This window comes from Triturus cristatus, chromosome 8 (assembly GCF_964204655.1).
Source record: "Triturus cristatus chromosome 8, aTriCri1.1, whole genome shotgun sequence".
Taxonomy (NCBI): Eukaryota; Metazoa; Chordata; class Amphibia; order Caudata; family Salamandridae; genus Triturus; species Triturus cristatus.
In genome coordinates, this window is record NC_140591.1 from 1,328,742,657 (window position 1) to 1,328,757,557 (window position 14,901).

At 43.4% G+C, this 14,901-nt stretch overlaps 1 long non-coding RNA gene across 8 annotated transcripts in view; it reads left to right on the forward strand.

Annotated features, from left to right (window-relative positions):
- Positions 1 to 14,901, forward strand: part of LOC146805748 (uncharacterized) — a 912,995-nt gene that overhangs the window by 593,919 nt on the left and 304,175 nt on the right. For all 8 annotated transcript variants that reach the window (XR_014967901.1, XR_014967902.1, XR_014967898.1 and 5 more), the window contains one exon: positions 10,033 to 10,093. This is a non-coding gene — a long non-coding RNA (uncharacterized LOC146805748). The remainder of the gene's footprint in view (positions 1 to 10,032; positions 10,094 to 14,901) is intronic.

Consider the following 14,901-nt stretch of genomic DNA (forward strand, 5'->3'; position numbering starts at 1 on the left):
ACTTGACCTGGGGGAAGTCATTGATGATCCAAACTTGACACATACCTGTGGTCTGGTAAAGATGGTGGCCTGTAATAGTCCTAATAAACCTCACATATGTAACACCTGCCTGGCTTAACCACATGGATCCCTGCAGGACATGGCAATGTGCAGGGTTGCAGGATTTCTGGAAGGTGGTGGTGCCCTGCATTGAGGAAGCATTAGGAATTGAGGTACCTCAGCCAGCATGTCTCTTGGGTATGGTGGTGAGATCCACGGGGTGCAAGCACTCCTATAATCTTCTGCTACTGGCACTCCTGCTTGCTAAACAAAGAACTGATATAGGTTGGATATGGACCTGGATCCCAGGTGAGGCATTGTGGGTTTGAGATATTTTGGAATGGGGAGTGGCAGAGGAACAACACATGAGATTATCTTGCACAGATGATAAGGTAGATGATTTGGCAGCCTGGGGGGCAATGCCAGATTCATTCAATGAGCATAGTGACTTGAAGTTGGAGGCAAGCCTGGGCGATCCGGTGATGTGAGTTGTATAGAGTATTCTTGAAAAAGAGAGTTGATATGTCAGGTGGGAATTAATCTGATCATTGGTTGTGTTCTGTAAGTCTATCTGACACGTGATGTTTCTTGCACTGAGACAGTTCTAATGTGTTCTATAATGGGGGGGGGGAGGGTGATGTGAGACTTGCACTTGACATCATGCACAAGTAGTTGTAACCATTCTTTTTGAAATATAAAAATGCATAAATAAAGGTTAAAAAAACAAACACATTGTTCCTGAATGCTGTTAACAGGGATTTTAAAGCTAATCGAAGGAGTAATAAAAATGAAGAGCATCCTTGCCTTTTACCATTGTTTATAAGTAAAAAGTCAGAGAAAGTCACTGCAAGAGATACTGGATTATAATTCATTTGTCTCACTTTGTTCTTCAGCTTCTTGAAAATCATATCTCAACATCACCAAAAATGGATAATCCCACTCTATTCTGTCAAAAAAACCCTCTTTGGTGTCAAGTGAAAAAAAGTTTCTGGGTAGTACATCTCTTCTTTCTTTATAATACATATGTTTTTGTGCTGTCATATAATCTTCAGATGATCTCCAGGAACTAATTCAACTTTTGATTTGTGATCAACTAGGAAATATCTTCTGGCTATCTATTTAGCATTTTAGCTTGGATTTTAAAATCAAGAGTTTATAAAAGAGATCATCTAAAGTTTTCACAACATATTAAATGATGGTTTGGCTTAGATGGGATGCCCATTAGGGCAATATTAAATGGAGTGATTAACGTTTGCCATGGATCACTTCTGCTTACATGTATTTGTAGCACTTTAAGGATGGATATCAATCACTGGTCATTTCCAAACTATCCATATCCATTAAGTTGCAGTTTAGTTTCCTTGGCAGGTACAGGGCTAAATAGAATTGTTCTCTCCTTATGTAGTTGGAGAATGTGGAGGTCTAGATCTGGGCCTCTTCTTCTTTGGTACTTTTGGCTTTCTCTGAGGTGTGCAGGAAGGAGTAAAATGATTCAAATGTCCTTGCTACTGAGTTAGATATCACATTTTCATTCTTATTAGGAGTATTTATCCCTTGTCCCTGGTTCGTGTGATGTTGCAGTGAGGCTACTAGAGGATACCCTGCATTTCTTATTCAGTAGGCCTGTGCATAAGAAAAAACAGTAAGATTTATCTGATTGTTCAGATAGTGTTTTAAGGGTTTATTTGTTGGACTTCAAAAAATTCCCTCAGAAGCTATAGAACCCATGTCAATGTCTAAATGGTTAATGGAGTTTTGGAAAATGACCTTTTCATGGGAATTTTCAGGTGTCTTCTATTTATTCTTCATCTTGAAAAGAGTTGAAGATTTGGGGTGAATTGTATTTAAGACTAGCTCTAGCAGGAGAGGTTAATGGACTGGAATTTCAATTGGTAGTACTTGACAAGTGTATTGTTGAGTTACGTTACTACACTGTAAATAAGTGAATAATCAAGCCATGGAACAAGGAACAGTGAATGTAGGATCCTCTATAGAAATGTCCAGTGTTCAGTTACATTATGATTGTTAGACCTGGCATCCTTAGGGTGGTCTTTCCCCAAACCTTTGTTTTTTTACGTTTTTTTTTTTTTTTTTTTGAAAAACCTTTATTAGCATTTCAACCAATAACAAGTATGGGCCTACAACCCCCCGGGGCCGGCCGCTAAGCAGTCAAAGCAACAGAGATCCAATGTTGACACAGGCAGAACCTCGGGGAGCAGAATCTCCATGCTAATATATTCTCGGCCAGTGAATGGCGCAGGTAGAACACCAGGATTAAGAAGGCTTTCATTTTATAATAGGGAAAGACGAAAGGATCAGGTGCCAAACAATTTCCCAGCAGCGAAAAATGGCAGGCAGAGTAACAAACGTAAACAATAAACGGCAATCTATCGAGTCAATGGCGCTAAAACAGGAAGTGCAGGATGTAGAGAAGTATCATGACCAGTTGCGCCTGCAGTCCCATGCCCTAGAGCCCAGAAAACACCCCGGAAATTGTGGCACACATGAAAAAGCAGTGATTCACAACAAAGGAGTTGTACCACGCTGATCCCAGAAAAGAAAATCAAAGAAGAATCAGAGAAGAAAAAGGAGGCCATGGAAAAAAGGGTAAAGACTAAAGAATCCCCTTCCCCAACCCCCCACCCTGCACCTCTGCAGATGAGTACGGCCCCCCCCCCCCAGCAGTGTGCCTGTCGCCCTGGAACCAGACCCGAAATATAGAAGAACAGAGAAAAGGGAGTAAGAAAAGAACCCCACCAGACGGGGGGGTAGAGAGAGTATTAATAAACTGGAGGAGGGCCTTCAAAACATGCCCCCGGCTTCTCCCTCCCGCACGGTAAGTTTTCCCCAAGGCAAACAGTAAGCAGCACAAAATCGACCATGTCAAAGAAAGATGGGGAGCATTATGCACCAATTATACTAATAGCTATACCATGAGAGCACGCAACCCCTGAGCCCGCCCGTCTACTAGATGACGACCCCTGAAGGATCCGCCTTATCCTTGACCACTCTTTGCAAATCTGCCCATGCATACCCCTCGACCCAGCGCCATGTCCAATGTTACAAGGTAAAGGAGTGTCCAAAAACGACCGGGAAGCGACGCACACAGGTGGGGTGAAAGTCTCTGAGTACCAACACAGTCCGCATCATGGAGGGACGTCTTTCCCAGTGTTGCCCCAGGATCTGCACTGCACACAAGGTCCAGGAAGGCGGAATCAGCCAAAGTAGACAACTGTTGCTTGAATTTTCCCTGGGTCGCCGGAGGCCGTGCACGGGACGAGGCCACCACCTCCCACTCAGGTCCAATACCTCCGGAACAGATCAGACCCACAGCCAGCCGATCACACGGAAGCATACTGTCCGGAGTTTCCAGCTGTTCACTAATCTCAGGGGTGGCCGCGACATTATCCTCCTGTGTGCAGTGTGGGAAGTCCCTGTGTACCTGAGGACAGGCAGGCCGCAACTGTCCCGACGCTGATGCCACACCATCGAGCTTACTCCCCAAGACCCCGATGCCATGAACCAAGGTGGAATGAAGGGTACCGAGAGCCTCGAGGAGGTCGCCGTACCCCAGCACATCTCTCTGCGATCGCTCCGCCACACTCCCAAAAGTCACACACTCCCAATCCTGCTGTGACCCGGTGGACAGGATGGTAGGCTTCATCATAACAAGATGGCCGCCGGGTAGGCCCGACCCGTATTGGGACCGGGACCCAGGGACAAGCGCCTCAAGGTCCACGTCGCTGGAAACAGGGTTCCGGGGGCAGGCAAAAATTATCCGTTGTGTGGTCACGGGCAACAGTCGTCCCCACCACGGACCAGCGCCCGCGAAAATCCGGGAGCAGCCCGCAAGAATCAGGGCGAGTTACGGGCGGCGTCCGGGCAGCTCACCGTCAAAGGAAGGGGCAATCACCGGAGAATCTCAGAATTGCCACCCCGGGCATGCACTCGGTCCGCTACTCTTAGCGGTAGGAACGACCACGGCGAAATGTAGGCCGAGGTGTGCACCGCTCCGGTGGTCCGACTCCATCCAGTCACCACAGGCCGCTGTTGTTGAACTGCCACCCGGCCAAGGCGTCCACTCGAGGTCCTGGCTCCAGGGCTGCACGGGCCGCAAATTTCAAAGGCACATTTCTCCGGCGGTACCGCCACCAGAAACTTCGGAGTCACACGGTCGGTTGCCACTCTCATCCACAAATACGAGCGCGTAGCGCAGGCTGAGGATCTCATGCAGGATATCCGTGCGGGATGCGGAGGTTCACGGAGCCGGGAGTCTACGCTGCCGTCCCGGTCGCCATCTTGGCTCCTCCTCCGTTTTTTTACGTTTTGCTGTATCTTTTTCTTGGCTTTAGGACTCTGAGAGCATTACCACTGCTAATCAGTGCTAAAGTGCATGAGCTTCTTCCCTAAACATATGTGTCATTTATGTATTCATGATTGGCACAATTAATGTTCCTGTAAGTCCCTTGTAAAGTGGTATGTCATATACCCAGGGCCTGTAAGGTAAATGCTCCTAGTGGGCTGCAATACTGATTGTGCCACCCACAGAAGTAGCTTTTCAACCCTGTCTCAGGGCTGCCACTGAAGTGCGAGTGTGTGCAGTTTACTGCCACTTCGACTTAGCATTTATACTATTGTCCAGCCTCAAATTCACCTTTTATATATTTAAGTCACCCAAAGGGCAGGGCGCAATGTAAGTAAAAGTTAGGACATGTACCTGGTTGTTTTACATGTCCTAGTAGTGACAAACACCCACAGACTTTATTTAGCTAATGTGAGGCCTCCTCCTCTTATTGGTTAATATTGGGGATTCCTTAAAATACCTTTGAGCTGTAATTCCTGATTGCAGAGTAGTAGCTGCTTTATGTTTTTTTATCTTTGGATTGGTTATGACAAAACCCCTTTACTGGTGGAGTTGGATTATACCTTACTAGTTTAGGAGTGCCACTTTTAGGAAGTGGACACTTGTATGTACTTACTGCTTTTTGTGCTTTATAGCCTATCTCCAATACAGGTCTGGGGAAGGGTGACAGGTACATTTTGTGCTTTCCATCTAGGCAGCCACAAACACAGGATACTTTAGGACATCTGCATTCATCTGCATACTAATGGGTTTTCCTGGGCAAGAGGCACATGAGGTACTGACACCTACACTTCAATAGGTAGGATCCTGTCCTCACACAAAGCACTGATCACCCCCACGGGTAGGCTGGCAGACAGGACTGGGCTGAAAGGGGACCCGTGCACTTCATAGGCTTTGCTTTTTGAAGTCACCTCCATTTCAAAGCCACCTTTGGGTATATGTACTGGGTTTCTGACCCGCTAAAAAGGAGACATTTTCTAGATCTTGAACTAAACCTTTGTCAGAAGGACTGCTGTGCTGATTAAAATACTGAACTTAACTGCTTTTCTGGAAATGATTCTTTGCTGCTTGTTGCCCTGCTGCTCCCTGACTGCTGAAAGGAGAGCTGGACTTTGCCTTCACTCTATGTGATCTCTAAGGTCTTGTTGGCTTGCCCACTGTTCCCGAAGTCTCAGGGCCATCAAAGACTTTCCCATCACCATGGGACTCTGCTATCTGGGAGTCCGGCAGTTGTCATTCTAAACCTGTGTTCTGCTTGGGGAAAGATAGAGCACTTATCGCTTCACCCAGGAGCAGTGCTTGCTTAATCATAAGAATGTGGGGTGAAAGTATGGGGTTGAGGTAGTAACATATGCCGATGATACTCAGCTGGTTGTTGCTCTGACCCAGCCTGCTGAGCAGGCTGCTAGTAAATTCACATCCTGTCTCCAAGACCTTTCAGCCTGGATGGCTAGTAACTGCCTCCGCCTGAACGGTGACAAGACAGAGGTACTTATCGTCGGCAGATCTCCCTCAGTTTGGACCTCGGCCTGGTGGCCGCAGGCCTTGGGACCTCTGCCGATTCCAAGGGATCAGGTGAAAAATTTAGGCTTTTGGATTGATTCAAACCTGACTTTTGACTACCAATCCCGGTGTGTCTCTGGCATCTGCTTTGCTATCCTTCGCAAGCTGAGAAAGACGCTTGACCTGCTCCCGGAATCTGCTAGGAAAACTTTGGTACATGCCCTAGTCACCTCCAGGTTGGACTACGGGAATGTTCTCTATTTGGGAGCAAATGCAAGCTGTCATCGAAGACTCCAGACTATCCAAAATGCCGCCGCTCGCTTGGTACTTCGGTTACCAAGAAGAGCTTCCTCGAAAAAATCCTTGGAGAAACTACACTGGCTTCCTATTAAGGAACGTGTTGATTTCAAGGCCCTATGCGTTGCCCACAGAATAATTCAGGGGAAATGCCCGGGCTTCTTGCGCAGCTTGCTCCTTCCCTATATTCCTGCTCGGCAGCTGCGCTCCCTTGGAGGTGGATTCCTATCGATTCCTAGAATCAAGAGGGCCAGGATGGGTGGGAGATCGTTCCGCTCCTTAGCTGCCCGCAGATGGAACACCCTTCCCCCCCGACTACGGACAGAAACATCAGAACTGATTTTTCGGAAAGAGCTGAAGACGTTTCTCTTCCCCAAAGGCTAATCATCTGCTCTCTTTGTTTTGCTGAGTAAGTGCTGCTACAATCCTTGATAGCGCGGGGACACACTGTTAAGTGTAACCAGGCGCTCTACAAACTCAGAAATAATAATAATAATAATAAGCCCGAATGCTTTTGGTTTCCTTTAGTGGCCAATCTCAGCGAGGTCTTTTCGGTGCCGATAGATGCTGGTGTGTCAAAGGAATTCCTTTTTCAATACGGCTTCAGGTGGCCTTGCCAGCACCGAGGTCTCTGACGATGTCTGCTGTTTGCCTCAACTCCTGAGGGTGAGGAATGACAACCGGGTCTGTGTGGCAAGTATTGGATGGCCGAACCTGCCCGACTCCTTGAGGATGGCCGGGCATGGTCCTTCAACTCAACGTCTCCCGACACCTCCACTATACTGCACAGGGGGAAGGTACTGTTATTTTAGTCAATCAGTATTTGTAAAAGTGCACTCCACACCCCGGGGGGTATCCTGGCGCTGGTTGTGCACAGGACCGGCGAGGGTCTTAAAGCTGAACTGCACACTCATGGTCAGCTGAACTTCCTGCGCATCCCGGTCCCAAAGGTCCCGTGCAGTTCTTTTCAATGAGTGCTGGTTGGGCACGAGATTACATGGCTTTCCGAAGTCCAGCAATCCATTGCTTGGATCGGGAACCTTTCACCTACAAACCTACAAGTGCTCTAGCAGTCTGTTATTATGGATTCAATGTGATAACTTGAAAAGTATAGATTGGATTCTTGTGGTTTTGGCCTTAATTTGTTTATAATATACTAAGCTATTTTTATAAACTGGTTTGGAAGTTTTTTGTGGTGTTTTCATTGTGTTAGTGTGTGTTGCACAAATACTTTGCACATTGCCTCTTTTGATAAGCCTGCCTGCTCTGTGGCAAGCCAACAGAGGATGAGGCCAGGTTATCTTAGTTGTGTATCTAGCTTACCCTGACTAGAATGGTGGATGTGCCTGGCCTGGGTATATACCTTAGACAATGGGATACCCGATTTCTATCTATGATCTTTCAAAATGCATCCGTGCAGGTTGAGGTCAGATCGACATTTTTTGCGTAGAATAATCTTTTGTCCAGAACCAATTTTTTTCCTGTGTGATATTTTGGGGGGGAAATATGTGGGACCCTCAAAAGAGACAGATCAAAGTAGAGCTAAATAGGTTCTGATAGGAAAATCGACAAAGGTAAGCTAGGGTAAGTGAAAGATCACATTCCACATTACCAGGAGACCCACTTTTGCCCATGCTTTAAAACATCTCTGAAATTCAGACCTTTGAAATGTGAGAGCTCACCCTTATAAACACAATACTTTCTACCTAATCTTTCCTCTCTGTTAAAAGTGAAATTTCGGCATGCACAGGGTCGGACTGGCTGTAGCGGGCACTGGGCTTTTCCCCGGTGGGCCACCTGGCTGGGGGCCGGTTTTAGGCTCCTTGAGGGGCGTTTTTGTTACCTGGGGCCGGCAAAATCGTCCCCCTAAAAAAAAAAATCGTCCGAAACCGGCTCTGCAAACAGCTTGGCCACACCCCACTCCTCCCCCCTAGGGGGGCCGGCCGAGCAGTTTACCAGGGCTGGTTTTGGGTCCCAGTCCGGCCCTGCGCACAGGCAATAGTGTTTGTGAAATTGGAATATGGTATTACAACATAGTAATCCTAAAGAAATGAAAAAAAGGGCTGAACTCTGAAAATGAATTCTTCTGTTAGCCTGTGTTCTTATAATCCTGCTACTTGTGTTTTTTTATTGATCTTTGTGCAGTGCACTGAAAAAAGACAGGAGATGAAATTGAAAGCATTTTTAAATATGTTCTGTCTCAGTGTTGATTTGAATTTGATTTCTGAGACCAAAGGAGTATTGTCAGCTCACTGAAGAATATGGAAAATCGCATTCTAGGTTGTACGAGACCAATCATCCATCTTGTATTTGTTAGTAAACATCAGGTTTTGGAGAATTGGAGCGTAATTTTGAGTTTGACAGATGGGCGTTTACTCCATCATGGTGACGGAGTGAGGTACTCCGTCGTCCTAAGGAAGTAACTGCCTGTCACATTTTGAGATGTCCGCCAGCCAAACGGACATCTCTTGCATCACAGGAACTGCTGTCTTCTCGGATACATTTTAAAAAAATAAGCAGGAGGATCTGCCTACATTTGAGGGAGATCATATCATCGAGGAACCTGTAATTTTAAAAGTTTTACGGTAGTTCGCAAAGTGTCTTAAGTTAATTTTCCTCTAAATTTACAGTAGTCAGCAGTCTTGTGCTTTTGCAAGGGAAAAAGTTCACATACTCTTTCTGGCAACAACTTATTTTTAAAGAAGCTACAAGCTAGTAGGCAATTGACAGCCTTCTGCAAAGGAAAATTGAAAGGGTGCTATTTAGTGGTGCATCATATATCTTGCTTGCAGCTGTATGTAATATCGAACCATAGGACATCTACTTCACTGTTGAGGTGTGTGCGAGCCTAGAAGACAAAAAAGATAAAACGAGGCTCTTGTTTTAAGTGTATCCTTCATCAATTAACTTCATTTTTTATGGGCCACATTCATTGTTAGTAATACTGCTGTAAACAGACTACACTTTAGAGTCGAATTGTGTTAAATGAGCAACTTATCGGTACCCCAAGGTGCAGCACTAAACTACGGTCAAGGTTTATGCAAAGTTACGAACTAGGCTGCCAGATGTTGTGCTTGGACACCACCCAGATGGAGGCTAATGTATGACAGAAGGCCTCTACCTACGTGGTGCACTTGTATCTTTTCAGCTGTCTTATATTTTTGACAGTGCAGGTAATGCAGAACATCCAAAGTGCTATCAACAGTGGCAATGGTGGAGCATAGAGATTTGTATTTGACTAATTTAATAATTGTAGACCATATGCTTATGGCGTATATGGAACTTTAGTTTTTTAAGTCTAGAACAATTCCTTGTTTGCCATTTTGAACGGACAGGATGTGATACTAGACCCTCTGCGACATGTTGTGATTGTATTAAAACAATTTATAATAATTATTACTAAGAGGCAGACATTATCAAATATTAAACTCTTCACCTGAACCCTCTCCTTGAATCATGAGTCATTCATTGATTGTCGTCAGTGACCTGAAGAAGGAACATGTAAAAGTTCATCCATGGATAGTTGGTGTGGAAAGTTTGGCTGACACTGTTGCGTATTGGTCTGGATATCATGAGGTCACTGAAAGTCATACAAAACAGAGGGTATCATTGTTTCAAGAATATGTTTTTAAAGGGGTACTCAGTCATACGTTGTCAAGCACTTCGCTCATGATTCTCAATATATCAGGTTTTTTGACATTTTCGTAAAGAAATAGGTATTTACTTTCTGTGTTCTTCATGAATTGTATAGTGTCAAGGATTCTATATTTACTTTCTATTGTCTTCAGAAATTGTATGTGTTATCTCTAAAGCTATGTATTATTTATTAGGTCCTGGCTGGTGTTTCTGAAGACAGGCAACTTGCTGTGTTGTCATACTCTGGCAGTCAAAGTAAGTCAATTAATTTTATTTTGTGCGTGTGTACGCTTTTAAGTTAACAGCCTAGTTCTATTCCTCAATATGTTAATAAGATTGCATTTTCTCTGTATAGAATGCTTTTAAGTCAATTTTTGTTTGTTTAAACATACTTAAGCTATACCCTCGTGGGTTAATTTTTCTGAAAAATAGTATAATCTCATTGTCTTTCATTTTATGAGAGTGGACGATTCAAACTATTACCCACGTCAGATCTGCAGCCCATTGACTGCTCTGGCATAAATTGTTCTCTTGAAAATGGCTCGCTGTCCATCTCCTTAAATAAGTGCAAATAAAACCTGAAACATATAAATAGCCATTATAGATTAGTACTCGGTTTCAAAATCCTCCAACACATATTTAACTGTAAACTACTTGACTTGTGCAAATTAGCTGTCTAAACAGCGGTATACCAACGTTATATCATTCAACGTTTTCGATGCTCTCCTCAGAAAATGGAGTAGAAGATGCTTTGACGTTCTTCAATCTATCCATTATATTCAACATCAGAGTCTACACCAGTGGTTCTTAATCTGTGCTTCGGCGACCCAGGGATCCGCGAAGCCTGTGCAGGGAGTCCAAAACTACTTAGAGAATTAAATAATATTAACAGATTAATAAAGTGTATCTGAATAAAGACGATACATGTACGACTGAAAATTTCAAACGTTCTGTAAATGTGAAGAAATTTGAAATTAGAGGTTAAAATTAAGTTAGTAGCCTTAGATTGATTCTTGGCAGCAGTGCAAGAGCATCAAATAGAACATGGTATGGACAATATGTGGCCTCAATTGAATTTAGAAACGCTCCAACCTTCCTATTAAAATGTAGATAATTATATATATATATATATATATATATATATATATATATATATATATATATATATATATATATATATATATATATATATATATATATATATATATATATATATATATATATATATATTTTGCATTTCAAATCATTGGAAATGATTAGGCTGTCTTGCAGTACTGACTCAGTGGGGTACCCGGATTCCAACTTTGATTCAGAGGGGGCCCCCGGGTTTCAGTAATGATTAAGTGGGGGTCCTCAGAAGTCAGAAGGTTAAGAATCACTGGTCCACACAATCCTGCTCAACACCTTTACAATACAATGGGTTTGGTTGCTCTTTCCTGAAATGTATTGACAGTACACTAATAGATTCAACAAACAACCTGTAATGTACTTTGATTCTTGACACTTCTCCTGTCCCTCCTAATTTTTAATTCGGTACATGTTCCTATCAATGCCGCTTACTTATATGTCTCTGCCACCTTGGCACAACCAACAATTTTTTAAAAGGATGGTACCGACAACGTGGACAGCCACGCAATCTACCCCTCAACATTTCAACGCCAATGTCCGTCAAGTGGGCTTTGCTCTGGTGACTCTGAATGAGAGTACTTGTCGACAGAGGCAGTAGCTGAAACCATCAACACACAATTGCTGCTTGACAAGCACGTTAGACTTTTTTCTCCACCCTTTTTTGTCTGTTGCACCCTGGACACCACTACTTAGGAATAATGCTTTGAACTCTTCTGACTGTTGCGTTTTCTTCAGATTGTTTATCAATAACTTATTTCACATCTTGAATCCACTGCACATCTAAAAACAAATCTCTCTGGTACCATTTCAAACAGTCAACTTATCACACATGAATTATAGCAGCTAATTCTGTGCAGGAATTAGGGATGCAGAACTAAAATGTTTACAATTTATATGAAATAGTGGTGAGGCTATATATAAACTTTTCCAGAAACCCACTGGCTACTCCTCAAGTGTTATTTGACCTTCAGAAGTGTCTGCCTTGTATGTAAGACACTGCATACAAAGCAGCCCTCAGTTTGCAGAAAGGTTAACCAGTCTAGTTCATGACTGTTGTTGCTAAGCAGGTCCTCACCATATCAATTTCTGAAGTTTGGAAGAATAACTCTGAAGGCATGTCCTTCAACCCTACCACAGCCTCCTCCACACCCCGAAAGGGGGGAAGAGGGCGGTATCTGTCTTGTATTGTATACTCATCAGAGACAGAGAAAGCATATTTATTTGTATCATGCATCATCTACACTTGGAAGTGAGCAGTTTCTCAGGCACATTGACAAAATGTAAGCAAATAAATAATATTGCATATATTAAAAGAGTTTTTGTCTTTTGCATGTTTGACAGATTTTAATTTTAAATCGATTTTGTTTTATATGTACAAATATAAAATCTTGAATAATTTTGCTACTTAGCACTATTGCAGTAAATGCGTTATTTGAGTAAATATGGTTTCCTTAACCCTTCTGTTAAATCAGCACCAACGAGTATTTTTTAGCATAAATGTCAGCCATGATTCAATATAGTGAAGCCAATAAAACATGCACCATTCTTCTGCTCTTCAGTGTGTTAATATTTTAACTGCCAGAAGCTGTGAGAGTGGAATGCTGTGTTGTTGTGAATAAGGGAGTTTAGTGCTACGGATTCATACATTACTCCAGCCTATATTAAATGTATTTTTGCTCCTGTGACCATTTCCCTCTAAGCAGTGATACCAAAATAGACCTGGCATCCTGTTGGGCTCAATGTCCAAGCATTATTTTAGTACTAGTGCCCATGTCCTGGAAGGAAGCATGTCTCATAATCCATACATCTGCTCTGTTTATTAGATCAACAAAACCATGCTCTTGGAAAGCAAGTAGAGCGGTATTTTTACCATTAAAGTGCATTTGCAAACCTAACAGAAGGGTGGCTTCTTGGATGAAGGAAAGTACCCAATTACCACAAGATGCTGTGAAAACCTGTGTGTGGGGGCCATTTATTTTATAGGTAACAAAGCGGGTGAACTTATACATAGAGTCCTTCGTCCAGTGTATATAAAGCATCACACATTTTTTAATGTGTGAGTTATGAAGTGTACTTTTGTCTCTGCCATGACGAAAAGGGATCAGAGCCAAATGTATTCTGGTAGATATAGAAGATACGGCTATCTTTACTTACCATTAGAGACTGCTTTGTCTTCCTTGATTCCTTGAATAAGTGACTGAGGTTTGTAGAATTATCTGCAATTGTGTCTTCAAAAATTAAATGCCTCTCCTGTAGTATTCTGGCTGTAGGCTTGCTTTGTACCTTCACCCCATCCGCTTTCTGCCTTCTAGGGCCTGTCAAGCTTCTTTTGGCCTACTGCCATTCCTCCTTACCACTTAAGTGAAGTCTTTCATCCCTGACTAACTGATTGGATGGGGGAATATTGCATAATAGAGCATGTGACCCAGAAGTGTGTTTTAATGAAGTACTAGCTTCCAGGACCGCAATGTCCTCACTGTTATGCCAGCAGGGCTGTGGATTCGCGCCAAATCATCTGCTCTGTCTTGTCTGATCTTATACTTGGCTTGCCATGCGTCAGACCAAGAGGTTTCACTAACTAGAGAAGCCCAAATCCACAAGAGCCAAGCTGGACCCCCAATCCCCCAAAATGTAGTGTCTCACTGAGTATATATATATTAAATTCAAACACAGGCTACTCCCTCCCGGTAGAGAATGGAAACGAGTAAAGGACCACCAGAAAGGAAGAAGAGACTGCAATACTATCTTCAATGCGAGGACTGGTCGCTACATGGGACTGAACTCTGCACAAACAAAAAATAATAGAAGAAGGAGAAGAACAAACAAACAACGTTTAGTAGGTCACCAATATTATGTGCAGTTTGAATCTAATTTCTCATTCTCTTTCCTCCCCCTACACGTTCTCTGTGTATGACCAAATACTCACTATTCAAGCTTTCTCCTAGAAGCTGGAAGTTTCCGGAGTTAATATCACTCCCAACTGTTTGTGGCTCTTATATGTTTAATCAGGCATTAAAGAAAGGTTTTCTCCACTGTAGGTTAAGTCCACCAGATTTTTCAAAAATATAAGGAAAAAAGAAAAGAAAGACATCTTCATCAGTGCACTGACCTGATATGTGATTTCTCTCCAGTTGGGTCACGAGCTGCAACTTCTCTCAGTCACAGCCGTGACTTGGTTCGTAGTGGGAACGTGTTTAATAAAACGAACACTGTGATTCTTGGACAGCTCTTTCCTTCAGGAGCATTCGACGAGAAATGAGATGCGAGTTAGCCGACTTGGTACTTTGTAGAGCAAGCGTTGGCGGGGTTTTCCGAAACGTCCCACTGAGCAGGGGGAAAGCGGTGAGGCGTTCGACGTTTCGGACTCCGAAAAGGAAATTGATATTTGACTGTGAAGTAAATCAAGAAAGGGAAACAACTAGACCACACAAGGAACGTCTGGCAATCAAGAACGTAGGACTGAGTAAACCGAAGTCGGGCCGTGGTTCCAACTCCATACAGAAACAGTAAGCCAAGCACAAGTATTAGGTTGAGACGGCCTTTTATACTCTTCTCCCAAAACCAGGGTGGCAAAATCAAGCTTCCGCTACCGGCATCTGAGAACCTGGTCATTACACAAGGAAGGCGCTACCTTTACCTAGCGTTGCGGCAGGCATGCCTAATAGTGCATTATGGGCGAGTGAGTTGTGTGTATCTGCTCCATGCGACTGCACATGCCGCTCGAGGTGTAACACCATGCTTCCTTCTTATTTCCTCCTCTGTTTGCCATCAGAGCCAGTTCTATCAACCTTGTCTTCCTAACTGGATGACAGACCATCTGATCTTCCAACACATGATCTAGAAGATCCTCATTCGTTTAGTGACCTTGCACCGGCATCCTGTTAAATGATGATCCGTTAAGGACATTTTCATGGACAAAGAGTGAACATCTGATC